This window comes from Rana temporaria, chromosome 4 (genome assembly GCF_905171775.1).
Source record: "Rana temporaria chromosome 4, aRanTem1.1, whole genome shotgun sequence".
NCBI classification, from domain to species: domain Eukaryota; kingdom Metazoa; phylum Chordata; class Amphibia; order Anura; family Ranidae; genus Rana; species Rana temporaria.
Window position 1 is genome coordinate 404,217,606 of NC_053492.1, and position 18,338 is coordinate 404,235,943.

The window sequence follows — 18,338 nt, forward strand, 5'->3', positions numbered from 1 at the left end:
ATATAAATGTGAAGACAGCAGATATACATATAAAACCTATATAGGGAGATTTGGTTAATCTCTGTGTATCATCTGAGGCTGTTCACTTCACTGGGTGTATGGAGGGTTTACATCTACTTTAAAGCGGATGTGCCACTAAAAAAATATATTAAAAGCCAGCAGCTACAAATACTGCAGCTGCTGACTTTTAATATAAGGACACTTACCTGTCCTGGAGTCCAGCGGTGATCGCAGCAGATGACGAGCCGATCGCTCGTCACCCTGCTGCTCCCCCCTCCATCCACGGTGAGGGAACCAGGAAGTGAAGCGCTCCGGCTTCACTGCCCGGTTCCCTACGGCGCATGCGCGAGTCGCGCTGCGCCCGCCGATTGGCTCCCGCTGTGTGCTGGGAGCCGAGTGTTCCCAGCATACAACGGGGGACGGACGGAAGGTAAGGAAAAAACCCGTCCTTTGCCCGTATCGTAGGGCCGGAAGTGGGTGCAGATACCTGTCTGTAGACAGGTATCTGCACCCCCCTCCCCCCTGAAAGGTGTCAAATGTGACACCGGAGGGGGGGAGGGTGCCGATCAGCGGGACTCCACTTTAGAGTGGAGATCCGCTTTAAAGATTTATTTAAAGGTCGGTTCATTTAAAACAGATACAGTATTTATTTATAGTTAAAGTGATTTATTTATTTGCATCTATATTTTGGATACTCTAGCAGCGAGAGCTCCTCTTTTCCTGTTTTTGTTTGGGTGTTCTGCCAACCTTTTTATATGTTAAATGTTCAAGTCCCTTATTTTACCTTCTCCATAATATGGAGAAAATGAAAACACCCAACAGGAGAGTGGGAACCCCCCATTTTTTGGTCATAGCAGGTGTCCACCATCCGTCTGGTGGATTGATTGGCAGTCGTGAGTAAACGCACAGGTGGTCTGTTTACTTCCTCCTGCCCATAGAGGAGAGCAGGCTGGATCTGTGTCCGCTCTGCATAAGCGTATCAGACACAGACCAGCCATCTGCCTGCTCAGTGGAGATCAGCGGACAGAGTCTCAGCTGAGCAAGCAGACTGCAATGGAACCCACCTTGTGTATAAGGGGCCTTAGACTGAGCAACTCCTGAATGAATTTAACCACTTAAAGACCGCCTCCTGCACATATACGTCGGCAGAATGGCACGGCTGGGCACATGCACGTACAGGTACTTGCTGTGCTATTGTCCAGTCGTGGGCACGCGCAACCCGGTCCGAAGCTGCGGGGACCCGCAGACCCGATCGCCGCTGGAGTCCCACGATCGGTCCCCGGAGCTGAAGAATGGGGACAGCTGTGTGTAAACACGGCTTCCCCGTTCTTCACTGTGGCGGCGTCATCTATCGTGTGATCCCTTTTATAGGGGGACACAATCGATGACGTCACACCTACAGCCACACCCCCCTACAGTTGTAAACACACTTCAGGTCACACATAACCCCATCAGCGCCCCCTGTGGTTAACTCCCAAACTGCAATTGTCATTTTCACAGTAAACAATGCATTTCAAATGCATTTTTTGCTGTGAACATGACAATGGTCCCAAAAATGTGTAAAAATTGTCTGAAGTGTCCGCCATAATGTCGCAGTCACAAAAAAATCGCTGATCGCCGCTATTAGTAGTAAAAAAAAAAAAAAAATTATAAAAATGCAATAAAACTATCCCCTATTTTGTAAACGCTATAAATTTTGCGCAAACCAACCGATAAACGCTTATTGCGATTTTTTTTTTTTTTTTTTTACCAAAAACAGGTAGAAGAATACGTATCGGCCTAAACTGAGGAAAACATTTTTTTTTATATATATATTTTTGGGGGATATTTATTATAGCAAAAAGTAAAAAATATTGAATTTTTTTCAAAATTGTCGCTCCATTTTTGTTTATAGCGCAAAAAAATTAAAACTGCAGAGGTGATCAAATACCACCAAAAGAAAGCTCTATTTGTGGGGAAAAAAGGACGCCAATTTTGTTTGGGAGCCACGTCGCATGACCGCGCAATTGTCAGTTAAAGCGACGCAGTGCCGAATCGCAAAAAGGGGCAAGGTCCTTTTAGCTGCATTTTGGTCCGGGTCTTAAGTGGTTAATGTGTCCACAACAAAGGTATAGCTTTAAGACAACAGGACAGGGTTTGCAAAGATAATTAAATCTGCCCACTGATCTGAGGCCTCGTACAGATGAGGGGTTATCCACTGGAAACGGTCCGCCGGACCGTTTCCAGCGGACATTCCTCCTCCGGATTTTGATCCGATGGCTTGTACACACCATCGGATCAAAATCCGCACGGAAAACATCCGCGGTCACGTGTCGCTGCGACGATGACGCGGCGACGTGCGCGACGATGGAAGGTAAACACTTCCACGCATGCGTCGAATCATTACGACGCATGCGAGGGATGGGAGCGGACGGACTGATCCGGTGAGTCTGTGTAGACGACTGGATCAGTCCGCTGGACTGGATCCCAGCGGATAGATTTTGTAGCATGCTACAAAATTTTTATCCGCTGGGAATCCGTCGGCTGGATTTTTATCCTCCGAAAATTGTCCGCTCGGGCCTCCACACGACCGGATCTATCCGCTGGAACTGATCCGCGGATCAATCCCAGCGGATAGATCCTCTCGTCTGTACGGGGCCTTACAGGACAGGATTTCAGAAGTTTTATGTACTTCTAAAAGTTCCAGATTGACTCACTTTTTCCTTTTTTCTTTCATGATTATTGAGAGACTCAGGATGTCTTTCACCTTTTGGACAATGGCAAGCAAAAAAAAAAACCTGTAGACCATGCGAGGATAACCAGCAATCTTCAACACTTTTATCTTCAATCAAGACTCTTCTACACTGCTGCTAGAGCTTTCTATCTCCCATTTTAGCTATCTGACACGTGCATCCTTTTGAAGTTGCATCTGTATCCTGTTGGGCTGCACATTGTGGGATTAGCCTGGAAGTGACCTTCGGGCACTTGGTTTTGCTAGAGAGCCTTACAGACTCTATTCTGGTAACAAGTTGTGAGCTGCAGGGTATTTTCCAGCTCCAAAGCTGTTGACATTGCCTCTGCGCTTATCTTGTCCCTGAAGACTCACTTACTGAGTTGGCTGGTCAGGCTGTGCATCAGAAGCTACCTCAAGTACATTGGTTGCTAGGTGTCCTTAAAATTAACTGTTTCCCGCTGGACTTTTCCCAGGATCGCGGCGAGCTGCGGGCAGGATGTTTTAGGCGAGGCCGCGGCTTCGGCCTAGTCTGCGGAGCGCCGGTCCTATGGAACAAAATGTTTTATTTATTTTTTTTGCCCACCTTCAAGTCGCCAGGACGCTATTTCTAGTCGCCATGGCGACCGGGACTTGTCGAGCCCTGCCTCCGGCCATCCAACCCTCGCTCGCTTCCAACTATCAGGGTTAGGGTTTTGTGATTACCTGAGGCCTAAGTCTTACATTTCCTTACCACCACACCGCATGCCAGATTTTAGACACGAGTGTAAAATTCCTGCTGCTAAAACCGATCAGGAAAGACTTGAGAAACTTGATCTGTACAGCCTGGAGGAAAGAAGGGAAAGGCTAGACCTAATTTAAGCCTTTAAATACCTCAAGGGGGTGAATAAGATTCAGGAGGGCATTGTTTTTAATATGAAGCCAAGATAAAGAACACTGTGGAATCAAATTAGAAGGAAAATTGAAAACTAACTTGGTACAAAAACTGACAGATTTTTGAAACCCTTGTACAGCCCGGGACCAGACTTTAGGGGCACACCATGAGATATCTATCTCTAAAACAATTGTATAACCTTTTATTATGCACATTTCAAAATGTATACAAAAGATTATTAAAAACGGGGAGGTGAACCCTAATCTGGGGTACCTTTCTCTCGGCATGGCAATAAGTTGTAGCTTCTTCAGGACCTTACTATAAAGGGGGTACCAACAGATATGGCAGTACAAGAAAGAGCCATGAAATACCAGTCTAAGGGGCAGACACAGGGGCCAAGGACACGCTAAAATCCCCCAAAAAGAGAGAGAAGCCACGGCCGGATCCCAAAAATATAGGGGAACAATGAAGGTAAATGTTTTAGATGTACCCAAGAAGACTAATGGCAGTGAAGGTGAACCAACAGTAACTGTTCTAATCATCCGAGAGGAGAGAAACTATTTACACATAGTGGAAGTGGCATATATAATACAGAGGGGTGAACCCATACAATCAAATGATCTGGGCCATGAAACATATCCAGAATAAAGATATAATGGGATGATTATATAGATGGCCCAACGGCAGTAAAGAAGGGAGGGTGGGATTTACTAGGGGAAATGACAGATCGCTGTTTATACAAAGTATGAACAGCGATCTGTCATTTCCCCTAGTAATTTCTCCCCTAAAAGAATTGGGATCTGGGTGTTTACACACACACACATCCTGGTTCTCGTTGTGTTACAAGCGATCGCGTGTGCCCGACGGTCATCGCGCCTGCCAGGCACTTGCATCAGCTCTGGGGGCGAGCAGTGGACGCACGCCCCTAGTGGCCACAGGCCGAAGCGATGTAACATAACCTTGTTTCGCCCAGCCGAGCCATGATGCCGCAGTAAAACTGCGGCGGCTGGTCGGCAAGTCTGACACCCCGCAACACCGATCAAGGTAAAAAGTCTCTCACTGAGACTCTTTACCACGTGATCAGCCGTGTCCAATCACGGCTGATCACAATGTCAATAGGAAAAGCCGGTAATCGGCTTTTCCTCACTCGCGTCTGTCAGATGCGAGTAGAAGAGAGCCGATCGGCTGCTCCTGTGACAGGGGGGGTTTGTGCTGATCAATCATCAGCACAGCCCCCCCCCCCCCCGAGGATGCCCACTGGACCACCAGGGATGGGCATATAGACCACCAGTGGAAAAAAAAAAGGATGCCACCCTAGACCACCAGGGATGAGGAGGACACACAAAATGGATGCCAATCAGTGCCGCAATGGATGCTAATCAGTGCCCACAATGGGCATCACTGATTGGCAGGCATTGTTTGGCACTGATTGGCATCTATTAGTACAACACATACAATAGTGCCCATCTATGCCCATCCATGCCGCCTATCAGTGCCCATCCATGCCGCCTATCAGTGCCCATCCATGCCGCCTATCAGTGCCCATCCATGCCGCCTATCAGTGCCCATCCATGCCGCCTATCAGTGGCAATCCATGCCGCCTATCCGTGCCCGTCCGTGCCGCCTATCCGTGCCGCCTATCCGTGCCCGTCCGTGCCGCCTATCCGTGCCAGTCCGTGCCGCCTATCCGTGCCCGTCCGTTCCGCCTATCTGTGCCCATCTGTGCCACCTATCTGTGCCCATCCGTGCCACCTATCCGTGCCTATCCAAGCCCATCCATGCCGCCTATCAGTGCCCATCCGTGCCGCCCATCAGTGCCGCATATTAGTGCCTATCAATGCCACCACATCAGTGCCACCTCATCGGTGCCCATCAGTGCCGCCTTATCAGTGCCCGTCAGTGCAGTACCATCAGTGAAGGAGAAAACATACTTATTTACAATGTTTTATAACAGAAACAAAAAAATACTTTTTTTTTTCTAAATTTTCAGTCATTTTTTTTATTTTTTTTGCAGAAAATAAATATCCCAGAGGTGATCAAATACCACCAAAAGAAAGCTCTATTTGTGGGCACAAAATGATAAAAATGTTGTTTGTGTACAGTGTGTAGCACGACCGCGCAATTGTCATTCAAAGTGCAACAGCGCTGAAAGCTAAAAATTGGTCTGGGCTGGAAGGTGTATACGTGCCCTGTATGGAAGTGGTTAATTAATCTTCCCATGTACCATGTAACGCCCAGCTTCCTTGTTAATGGATAGGGCAGCAAATACTCAGTGCTTGGTCTGTTCACCAGCAGCACGGGATATGTGACAAATTGTAGTTGCTTTTAGGCTGGGGTTCACACCTATGCGAATTGATCCAATTAGCAATAGGAGGTTTTGACTGACTCTCTATGGCAGGGGTCCTCAAACTTTTTAAACGGAGGGCTAGTTCACTGTCCCTCAGACCGTTAGAGGGCTGGGTCCTTCAATGCCACCCCCCCTGCCAAAAAAAAACACAAAGTCCCTCAACCCATGCCCATCCATGCCACCTCACCGTGCCCATCATTGCCACCTCACCATCATTGCAGCCTTACCGTCACTGCCGCCTTACTGTGCCCTCATTGTAGCCCCCCTCACCATCATTGCAAGCCCCCCCCCACCATCATTGCAAGCCCCCCCCACCATCATTACAAGCCCCCCCACCATCATTACAAGCCCCCTCACCATTACAAGCCCCCCACCATCATTACAAGCCCCCTCACCATTGCAGCCCACCACCATCATTACAAGCCCCCCTCACCATTTCAGCATTACTGCGCCAAACAATGTCTCACCAGTCAGTGTGTGCACCGGAATCTCCTGCTGTGTCAGAAGCTCACTAAAAACTTTGTGTGCGCTGTGATGGTAGTCCCGCCCTCCTCCTAGACTAGCTCATGTGATAGACAGAACACTGCATCTATCACACTAGGAGGAGGGCGGGACGTTTATCACAGCACACCCAAACTTTGCGGTGGGCCGGATAAAGGTCCTTGGTGGGCCGCATGTGGGGCGTAGTTTGAGGACCCCTGCTCTATGGAGCCGGTTCACATATTTGCATTGCAAATTTGCACAGGAGCCATGTGCGTCTTTTGATCAGTTTTCAGGTCTGAATTCAGCAAATAACGGTGAACAAGGACGCACAGGACCCCTGCTGGGAGACGCATCAGTATTGGGTGAGAACCCAGCCTTAGACATGTAACCAAGTAGTAAATCATGAGCCCGAGACACTGGGGCACAATCCAGTCCACCAGATGACCAGGAAAAACAGATGGGGCAGTGTCGGTATTATGCCTTGGCTTCCCTAAATACAAATACAACATTTTATTATTGAGTTACATGTAATTACATTTTCACTTGATTGGTGGGTTTTCCGTTTTGCTTCGACTTCTGCTTTGTCAGTTTTTACTTCTGCATGTGTAGTGAGATGGACAAATATCTGTGCATTTTAAATGTTTTCTTAAACCCTGAGCTGATTTCTCACTTCTGCTTTTTTAATGTAATGCAGATTATTTCTTTATGCTCAATGTAAAGTAAACCAGAAAATGGCTTTTACTACTGACATGACTGAAGCCAGGAAAATTAAAAGGAAATAATCAGGTAGTATAGGGCTGGTAAACATTACCATTCTTTAAAGGGTAACTCCACTTTCATGGAGGAAAAAAGATTAGCAAATAAAAAAAGTAAACTAGCATATACAGTTGTGATCTTGTTCAAACAAAAATTATTGGTGGTACCTCCTCCCTAATAAAGTATAATCAAAAAATATGGAATAGGTATTTTTATAAGTACCAAACCACAATAAAATAGTTTTCTTTTTTTACAGAACTTTAAAATTATATGCCCTACATACAGTATAAAAGATTGAATTTAAATACATCAATGGTTATATAAGTCATGTTTGTATTCCATCTAAAAGGATGTCTTCAATATCAGCCTGAAAAACAACTCAACGTGTTTCAACATCTTCATCAGGAGGTACATAGTATATTCTGAAATACAGATTATGTAGGCATCCTTATTGTTGAATACACACATAACGTATATAATCGTTGACTCGAGTCATATTGTAATTGAATGTTTTCAAACTTACCTTTCCTTTTCAATCTGCAGCAAAGTCATTTTCTGTAAAATGCAATATAGCTACCTGGAGGCATTCTGTACACAGAGAATCCCCCCTAAAAATGTCTTTCTGCTTCTGTGATTTGCTCACTGATTTTACCAGAAGACTGCACTAAGATACAAGTCAGATTTTTGGTATCCCCTGCAACAAAAATTTAAATTTTTGTGGGATACTCCCAAAGGAAAATCAAGTCTTGGGCCTTGTGCACACTGCTACCCCTAAACTCACATTTAGGCATTTTTTTTTTGTCACAGCCCCTGAACTCATCTCAGTAAAAGCCTATGCACACATAGGCTTTTAGAGGAGTTTAGGAGCAGCAGAGTTTCAAAGCTCCTCTACTGAATTCAGGAGAGGAGCTTTTAGGCATAAAAAAAATGCAAAAAGCACATAAAAGCGCATGAACTCCTAGATGCGCATAGCACTTCAGCATTTATTCATTTCAGTGGTCAAAATAAATTCAAATTCTGGCCAATGAAATAAACTCTCAAACACCAAATGCAGCTTAGGTGAGTTTTTAATGCTGATTTTCTCCTATTGGAGGAACAGCGTTTACAACAAACCTGTATGCATGAAGCAAAGGGTAACAGATCCTGACAATTTCCTCATAAGGCCCCTGCAGGTGCGGCAGCCGATTGATAATTCTTAAAGGTGCACTGAATGGAAATGTTGGTAGCGAAAATGCAGGATGCACTTTGCCCAAAACCGAAAATGCAATTTTTTTTTTTAACCACTAGCCGACGGAGTAACGTAGGAGCTGATGCATGTGGCTGGCGGCTGTGATGTCCACCGGGCACCCGCGATCGCTCCTGAGAGAGATAGAACAGGGGATCTGTCAATATAAACAGACAGATCCCCGTTCTGTCAGGGAGAGGAGAGAGATCTACTGTTCCTAGTGATTAGGAACAGCGATGCCTCTCTAGTCTGTCAGTAAACTGCCCTCACAGTTATAAACACCTCCCTAGGACACACAACTCTTTGATCGCCCCATAGTGTTAACTGTATTACAGTCCTGATCAAAAGTTTAAGACCACTTGAAAAATGGCAAAAAATCATATTTTACATTGTTGGATCTTAACAAGGTTCCAAGTAGAGCTTCAACATGCAACAAGAAGAAATGAGAGTGAGACAAAACATTTTTTGAGCATTCAATTTAACGAAAACAACAAATAAACTGAAACAGGCTGTTTTTCAGCTGATCAAAAGTTTAGGACCACACCTCCAAAAAAAACTAAAACCCCCCCCCCCCCCCCAAAACAGAAATCCAACTTCCAAACATGAACTCAGTAATTAGTAGCTCCGCCGTTATTGTTGATCACTTCAAAAATTTGTTTCGGCATGCTTGATGCAATCGTTTCCATGAGGTGAGTGGGAACATTTCTCCAAGTGGTGAAGACAGCCGCACGAAGGCCATCTACTGTCTGGAACTGTTGTCCATTTTTGTAAACTTCCCTTGCCATCCATCCCCAAAGGTTCTCAATTGGATTTAGATCAGGGGAACACGCAGGATGGGCCAAAAGAGTGATGTTCTTCTCCTGAAAGAAGTCCCTTGTCCTGCGGGCATTGTGTACTGTAGCGTGGTCCTGTTGAAAAACCCAGTCGTTACCACACAGACGAGGGCCCTCAGTCATGAGGAATGCTCTCTGTAACATCTGGACATAGCCAGCGGCCGTTTGACGCCCCTGCACTTCCTGAAGCTCCATTGTTCCACTGAAGGAAAAAGCACCCCAGACCATTATGGCGCCCCCTCCACTGTGGCGCGTAGAAAACATCTCGTGGGATCTGCTTGTCATGCCAGTAACGTTGGAAACCATCAGGACCATCAAGGTTACATTTTTTCTCATCAGAGAATAAAACTTTCTTCCACCTTTAAATGTCCCATGTTTGGTGCACTCTTGCAAAGTCCAAACGAGCAGTTCTGTGGCGTTCCAGGAGACGAGGTTTTTGAAGAAGTTTTTTGTTTTTGAAGCCCTTCAGTCTCAGATGCCGTCTGATGGTTATGGGGCTGCAGTCAGCACCAGTAAGGGCCTTAATTTGAGTCGAGGATCATCCAGTGTCTTGACGGACAGCCAATTGGATCCTCCGGCTCAGTGCTGGTGACATTTTTTTGGGTCTTCCACTTGACTTTTTTGTTCCATAACCCTCAGGATCATTTAAGAAATTCCAAATGACTGTCTTACTGCGTCCCACCTCAGCAGCGATGGTGGGCTGTGAGAGACCCTGCTTATGCAGTTCAGAAACCCGACCACGTTCAAAAAGGGAGTTTTTTTGCCTTTGCCATCACAACGTGTGACTACCTGACAGAAAATGACAATGAATCCACATCTTTGTACAGATTTGGCCTTTTAAAGGCATGTGGTCCTAAACTTTTGATCAGCTGAAAAGAAGCCTGTTTCAGTTTAATCGTTACTTTCAATTAATTGAATGCTCAAAAAATGTTTTGTCTCACTCTCATTTCTTCTTGTGGCATGTTGAAGCTCTACTTGGAACCTTGTTAACCTCCCTGGCGGTAAACCCCGAGCGTGACTCGGGGTTGGTTTTCAATGTTAGGATCGGTATCCCCGAGTCACGCTCGGGGTGGACGTGCAGCGGCGCGGCTTACCTTTTGCTGGATCCACAGGCAAGTTACTCACCTTGTCCCTGGATCCAGCGATGCCACCCCGCTGTGTGAGCGAGCGGGACCTCCTCGCTTGATTCACAGTCTCCCCGTGTGCCGCCGATCTCCGTTCCCTGCGACGTTACGACGCACGGGAGCGGAGAACGGCGCCAATTTCAAAAAAGTAAACAAACACTTTACATACAGTATACTGTAATCTTGTAGATTACAGTACTGTATGTAAAAAATACACACCCCCCTTGTCCCTAGTGGTCTGCCCAGTGCCCTACATGTACTTTTATAAAAATAAAAAATGTAATTTCTGCCTAAAAACTGTAGATTGTCCAAAAGTGTCCCTTTATGTCAAAAATGGTTTTAGATCAGCTAGAAAACAGCGATAATAAATTATAATCACTTGCAGAAATGTGCGATAGCGATTTGTGGGGAAATTCATCATAAAAAAAAAAAAAAAATGACAGCGACAATTCTGCAACTGCAAATTTCAGTGATTTTGAGTTGATTACATTATTGAATAATTTTTATTATAATTATATTATTATTTGTTGTTATAATTATTTATAATTATTTATTATATTATAATTTATAATTTTGTTTTAAAAAAAAAATCATACCCGGGATGCCTACAAGACTCTTGCTTGGTCAGATTTAAGTGAGTTATTTCTAAAAATTACAGACCTACAGTATAAAACGCCAAATTTCCTTGCAAAATAATTGTACCGCTTTTGGTACGTAATTCCAGACAGAATCATACCGCCAGGGAGGTTAAGATCCAACAATGTAAAATATGATTCTTTGCCATTTTTCAAGTGGTCTTAAACTTTTGATCAGGACTGTATATTCGACTTTTTAATTCATACCCTGTATTTAACCACTTCCCGCCCGGTCAATAGTAAATTGACGTCCGGAAAGTGGTTCTGTTATTCTGACTGGACGTCTATTGACGTCAAGCAGATTAACATGCCGGCGCACGGCCGTGGGGGCGCACAGCGCGACAATCATAGATGCGGGGTGTCAGTTTGACACCCTGCATCTCCGATCTTAGTAAAGAGCCTCCGGTGGAGGCTCTTTACCACGTTATCAGCCGTGTCCAATCACGGCTGATCACGATGTAAACAGGAAGAGCCGTTGATCGGCTCTTCCTCACTCTTGTCTGACAGTCGCATGTAGAGGAGAGCCGATTGGCGGCTCTCTTGAAAGGGGGGGTATATGCTGATTCTTTATCAGCGTAGCCCCTGCGGATGCCCACACTGGACCACCAGGGAAGCCACCAGGACCACCAGGGAAGGGGGCAACATGTGGATGGCCAGGTATGTACCCCATGGCCATCCACATGTTAAAACATTCACAATAGATGCCAATCAGTGCCCACACATGGGCACTGACTGGCAAAAATATAAAACAAGTGATGCCCATCAGTGCCCACCCATCAGTGCCCACCCATCAGTGCCACCTCATCGGTGCCCATCATTGCCACCTTATCAGTGCCCGTAATTGAAGAAGAAAACAAACTTAAATAAAAAAAATTTTTTAGTTGTTGCGCAAAAAATAAAAATCGCAGAGGTGATCAAATACCACCATAAGAAAGCTCTATTTGTGGGAACAAAATGATAAAAAATGTTTGGGTATAGTGTAGTATGACCGCGCATTTGTCATTCGAATTGCGACAGCGCTGAAAGCTGAAAATTGGCTTGGGCAGGAAGGTGCGTAAGTGCCTGGTATTAAAGTGGTTAAATGAATATGAATTTGTCGCCCATTATTGTCACATTTAGCGTAAGAAAAGCTTAAGAAAAATGCAACCCTTTAAATTCTATGTATGTCTTCACACTGGTCCGTTGCGCTTCTGTTGTGGTGTTAAAAATCTTGCTGCTGCGATTTAGTCAGTTAAAAAAAAAAAGCACCAAAAATTACCTCTCTGTTGAAATGCAATAAAAACATATTAATGACACACCTGTTACGTTTTTTGATGTGGGTTTTGATTCACATGACCTATAAAAAACGCACCATAAGCATGGTAAAATCGCGTGCGTTTTTGGTGCCATTATCGGCACCTTTTTCTTTATCGGCAAAATGCCGATGGCACCATTTTCAGCCAGTATGTTTCGGCTGCTGAAATTTTGGTGCATCTCCTAATAATTTCAAAACCACTCCCATACAGGTTCGCTTGGCACATGGACACAGTAAAATAAACGGCTATTCCTTTAGAATAACAAAAGGCAGGAATCTGTAACAAAGTTTAACCACTTCAGCCCCGGAAGGATTTGCCCCCCATATGACCGGCCTTTTTTTGCAATACGACACTGCGCCGCTTTAACTGACAATTGCGTGGTCGTGCGATGCTGTACCCAAACAAAATTGACGTCCTTTTTACCCACAAATGCCACTTTCTTTCGGTGCTATTTGATCACCTCCTGCGGTTTTAATTTTTGCGCCATAAATAAAGCGCAACAATTTTGAAAAAAAATATTTTGTTTTACTTTTTGTTATAATACATATCCAAAAAATATATAAAAAACGAATTTATCCATCAGTTTAGGCCGATATATATTCTACATATTTTTGTTAAAAAAAAATAAAAAAATAGGCGTATATTGATTGATTTGCGCAAAAGTTATCACGTCTACAAACTATGAGATAGATTAGGGACTTTTTTTTTTTTTTACTAGTAATGGCAGCGATTTTAAGCTGGACTGCGACATTACGGCAGACAAATGTGACCCAAAATTACACTTGGTGACCAGTGAGATTATTACAATGATCAGTGCTATAAAAATTCACTGATCAATGTAAAAATGACACTGGCAGGGAAGGGGTTAACACTAGGAGGGCGATCAAGGGGATAAGTGTGTTCCCTGGGTGTGTTCTAACTGTAGGGGGGATAAGCTCACTGGGAACAGAAGATCTCTGACATGTCCCCTGTCAGAACGGGGATCCGTTTGTTTACACTGGCAGATCCCCGTTCTGCCTCTGTACTAGGCGATTGCAGGCCATCGGCGGACATGGAGTCCACCCGACCCACGGATATGCTCCCTCAGCGGCAGCAATGTGCTCCAGCGCGAGACGCCGTACAGGTACAGCGTTTCACGCAGCGCTGCTAACTGGCTGCAGTATATCTGTGCGAACTGGTCGGCAATCTGTTAAAATCCTTGCAACGTACATAGATCATCACCCAGAGGGGAATGTATTTTTTCTCAGCTCTTTAACGCTTTGTCAATGTGTTGTAATATCAGGCCTGTTATCGAGTCATTCCATGCAAGATATTCAAGCTGTGTGTGGATGCTGATGGTCTGCAAGAGCTTCGATGATGTTGGTAAATCGTTTTGCTGATCCTCCAGCTAACTGGCTGTTGTTGCAAAAGAGATTTGCCTGTGTGCACCATTATGAATGAATTCTGCAGATCTTTAACCACTTCAATACCGGGCACTTTCACTTTTTTTACTAGTAATGGCGGCGATCTGTGTTTTTTTTTATCATGACTGCAATATTGTGGCGGAAACATCGGACACTTTTGACACATTTTTGGTACCATTCACAATTATACAGCGATCCGTGCTGTAAAAATGCACTGATTGCTGTATAAATATGACTGGCAGGAAAGGAGATAACACTAGGGGCAATCAAGGGGTTAATGTGTTACCTAGGGAGTGATTCTTACTGTGGGGGGAGGTGACAGATCGTGTACCTATGTACAAGGGTTACACCATCGGTCTCTCCCTGACAGGACAAGGATCTGTGGCCCAGATTCACGTCCAGCGGCGTATCTCTGCGGCGGCGTAACGTATCCGATTTACGTTACGCCGCCGCAACTTAGACGGGCAAGTGCTGTATTCTCAAAGTACTTGCTCCGTAAGTTGCGGCGTAGCGTAAATCGGCCGGCGTAAGCCCGCCTAATTCAAATTTGGATCAGGGGGGCGTGTCTTATGTAAATGCACTGTGACCCGACGTGATTGACGTTTTTCCCGAACAGCGCATGCGCCGTCTGTGGAATTTCCCAGTGTGCATTGCTCCAAAGTACGCCGCAAGGACGTCATTGGTTTCGACGTGAACGTAAATGACGTCCAGCCCCATTAACGGACGACTTACGCAAACGACGTAACTTTTTCAAATTTTGACGCTGGAACGACGGCCATACTTAACATTGTTACGCCGCACTTATGCCACCATATAGCAGGGGCAACTATACGCCGGGAAAAGCCTAACGTAAACGGTGTAACTTTACTGCGTCGGCCGGGCGTACGTTTGGGAATTCGCAGATCTAGCTAATTTGCATACTCAACGCGGAACTCGACGGAAGCGCCACCTAGTGGCCAGCGTAAAAATGCAGTTACGATCCGACGGCGTAAGAGACTTAAGCCTGTCGGATCTAACAGATATCTATGCGTAACTGATTCTAAGAATCAGGCGCATAGATACGACGGCGCAACGCAGAGATACAACGGCGTATCTGGAGATACGCCGTCGTATCTCCACTGAGAATCCGGGCCTGTGTGTTTACACACACAGATCCACGGTCCTGCTAGGTTACTGGGCAATCGCGGGTGCCCGGCGGACATCGCGGCCGCCAAGCATGCGCATCGGGTTCCCAGTGACGCAGCGTGCGTGTGCCCCCTAGTGGCTCGGGAAGGCGCAACGTCATATGATGTCCACCCAGAACGAGAGAGTCTTTGTCCCGCTGTCATATGACGACGGGTGGTAGACAAGCGCTTGACTTAACAGCCAGCCACTGCTGCAAATCTAAGATGATCTAGCAACATTTGCATATATTAAAGCAAATTGGTGCAAAATGAATCTGTTATGTACATATTGATTGCTAATCCATTAATAAACACGATTCATTTGACGATCTTGCTTCTCTTTGCTAAAGACAGCCACACACAGGCCAGTCTGCAAGACATCATTTGACTCTTCCAGTCTCCTTTAATAACGTAGGTGATTGCATTTGTCATGATTTTCTGCCAAAAAAGCCCATTGAGAAACCGCTGATGTAAGTCACCAGCAGTAATTATTGTGTGCATTGTCTATAGAGCTTCTGTATTTTGTCCATCACTGACTTTTTCCATGAAGATTACAATGTTTGTGTTTTCAATCAGCCTTTGTAAATGTCTTCTGTATATAATTCTATAAATGGCTATTCAGGCTTTCACAACTTAAGCCTGGTACACACGATCGGATTTTCTGCGGACAAAGCGTAGGACTTTTGTCCGAAGGGCGTTGGCCAAGAATTTGTCTTGCATACAAACGGCACACAATTGTCGGCCGAAAAACACTAAACTACATGTTTTTTCAGCTCTTTAGCACCACCCTTTGGGCACCTTCTGCTAATGTTGTTGTGTTTGGTGAGAATTGATTCCGAGCATGCGTGTTTGTATTTTGGACTTTTGTCCGACGGACAAACAGACAACTATCCACGGAACATTTTAAAGCCTGCCATCCAACATTTGTCCGCGGAGAATCCGACAACAATTGTCCGATGGAGAATACAAACGGTTGGATTTTCCACCAATAGCCTGTCCTCACACAATTCCGGTCTGAAAATCCGATTGTGTGTACGAGGCTTTAGGCTCGGTTCACACTGAAGACTCCAAGTCAGATGACGTGAAATTCAATGTTTCCCTATGGGAGCTTCTTAACTGATACTACACAAGTCCGTCCAACTTTAGAAAAGGTTCCTGCACTGCTCTGGTCTGACTTTGATACGACTTCAATGCCACAGAGTGTATGAAGTCGCATTAAAGTCGTATTTCAAAGATGCACTGAAAGTCGTGCGACTTTGGAGCCGGGTCTAGTGTGAACCAAGCCGAAGATTAACCATAAAATGCCCAATCCAATGGCCATGAAAAAGAAATTCATACCACACTCCAAAAGAACTCTTAGGTAGATTCACACACATTGGCCTAAACTTGCGGCGGCGTAGCCTAGCGTGTTTAGGCTACGCCGCCGTAAGTTAGCTAGGCAAGTACATGATTCACAATGTACGTGCCTGCTAAGTTACGGCGGCATAGCCTAAAGCGGGCGGGCGTAAGGGCGCGTCATTCAAATGTGTGTAAGGGGGCGTGTTTTATGTTAATGGGGCTTGACCTGACGTTTTTGACGTTTTCTTTTAACTGCGCATGCGCCTACATTTCCCAGTGTGCATTGCGGCTAAGTATGCCGCACCGGCCTATTGATTTGGACGTGGACATAAACTACGTAAATCCCGAATCACGGACGACTTACGCAAACGACGTAAAAAATTAGAATTTAGACGCGGGAACGGCAGCCATACTTGACATTACTATTCCAACTAGGGCCTAGCTCTAACTTTACGCGACCTATCTCTTACGTAAACGGCGTATCTAATCATTTGCATATTCAACGCCGACCGCAATGGAAGCGCCACCTAGCGGCCATCCGAAATATTGCAACCTAAGATAGGACGGCGCAAGCCGTCGTATCTTAGATATGTTTTAAGCGTATCTCTGATTGAGAATACACTTAAACATAAGTCGGCGTAGATTCTGAGTTAGGTCGGCTTATCTACTGATAAGCTGGCCTAACTCTTACTGAATCTACCTATCTGTGTATAGGTTTATTGAACAGGTCATAACCACCTACCCGAACCCCTCCCGCTAATACGTTTCACTCGCAATATGGTTTAGCCTACGTTCCCATTGGGCCAATTTGACATGTGAAATCGCACTCCAAATCTTAGCCTATTGCCGGCAATGGCACCGTTCAGCTTTGTGGCACCGCACCGATTCCCAAAAGTCGTTTCTGCACTACTTTTGGCAATTTTAGGGGCAATTTCAATAGACATCTGTGCATGAACCCACATAAATGTCTGTCAAGTCACCCCTGAACTTGCACTGAAGTGTGGGTTTGAAGTGAACTCGCAAGATTTCAAACCCGCCCTTAGTGTGAACGTGGGCTTTATCATAGAGCGACGAGGAAACTGAAGAGGGAGGGAGGTTGGATGCACACATAATCATTGAAAATGTACAACACTTGCCAGTTAACCCTTGCAAACTCATCAACATTAACCCTTACATGGGTCCATATTCTGGCATGAAATCTGTAATTATCAACAAAATTCCATTAACAGAGCATATGTAATAATATAATAGAAATAGATATTCCATTAACAGAACATGTTCAATAGTATAGTAGAAAAGTCATAACTCTTGTATAAATGAAAATAGATAACCTAGCGGATTATAGGATAGGATTATGTAACATAAAGTGTCATAATCATAGCTTCATGGCAGCTATTTGACGACAAGTAATTGAGAAATGAAGTTAATTGTAATAATATAATTATATCATCTATGAAGAGAATATAATTGAATGAACCTATAAAGAAATATAAAGTTAATGTGTTGTAGAATAGCTGGGGGAATAAATTGGGCTAAACCAGGGCCAAGTTCCTTCTCTTGGCTTTATCTGGTGCGAAGGTCAAAAATCTCAACCATTCAAAGCATCTTCTATTACAGTTGGTATATCAGATAATCAACAAGAATAAATCTGGCATGGAATCTAACATATCAGTCAGCTATTTATTCTCCTGCCCACCCCCCCCCCCCCCCACCTTGTTAAGATAGTTACAAATCTTTTTAGAGCAATTTATTAATGGAGTATGGATTAATAAAAAAACCCTATCAACATTTTGTATCCCTACAATTTACCCATTACCCCTGAAAATAAAAACAAATGAGTAAACCAACCACAATACAATCTCTTTAAATCAAGTAAACAGAACATGAAAGGAAAATGTGATGCTGAGGCACGGATCAGGCCGTTTTAGGGGTACCCAGAGGAGAACATGACAAGCACTTCTTGCCAGTCATAAAAAATTACCAGCTTGTTAGGGAAAAAATCTTACTGTGGTCTGCCCTTTCTGTAACTGAGAAGTGCAAAGAAATGTATTAATTTCCTTCTTCGGTCCACTGGGTGAGTTGTACAAAATCCGTTAGACGCACCTGCCTGTCTGTAGCATGCTGAAACAATTCCTTAAAGTAAACCCTCTTT

The 18,338-nt window shown here is 44.7% G+C and overlaps 1 protein-coding gene across 3 annotated transcripts in view; it reads left to right on the top strand.

The window, feature by feature from the left end:
- Nucleotides 1-18,338, top strand: part of AFTPH (aftiphilin) — a 94,035-nt gene that overhangs the window by 38,329 nt on the left and 37,368 nt on the right. The window lies entirely within an intron of this gene.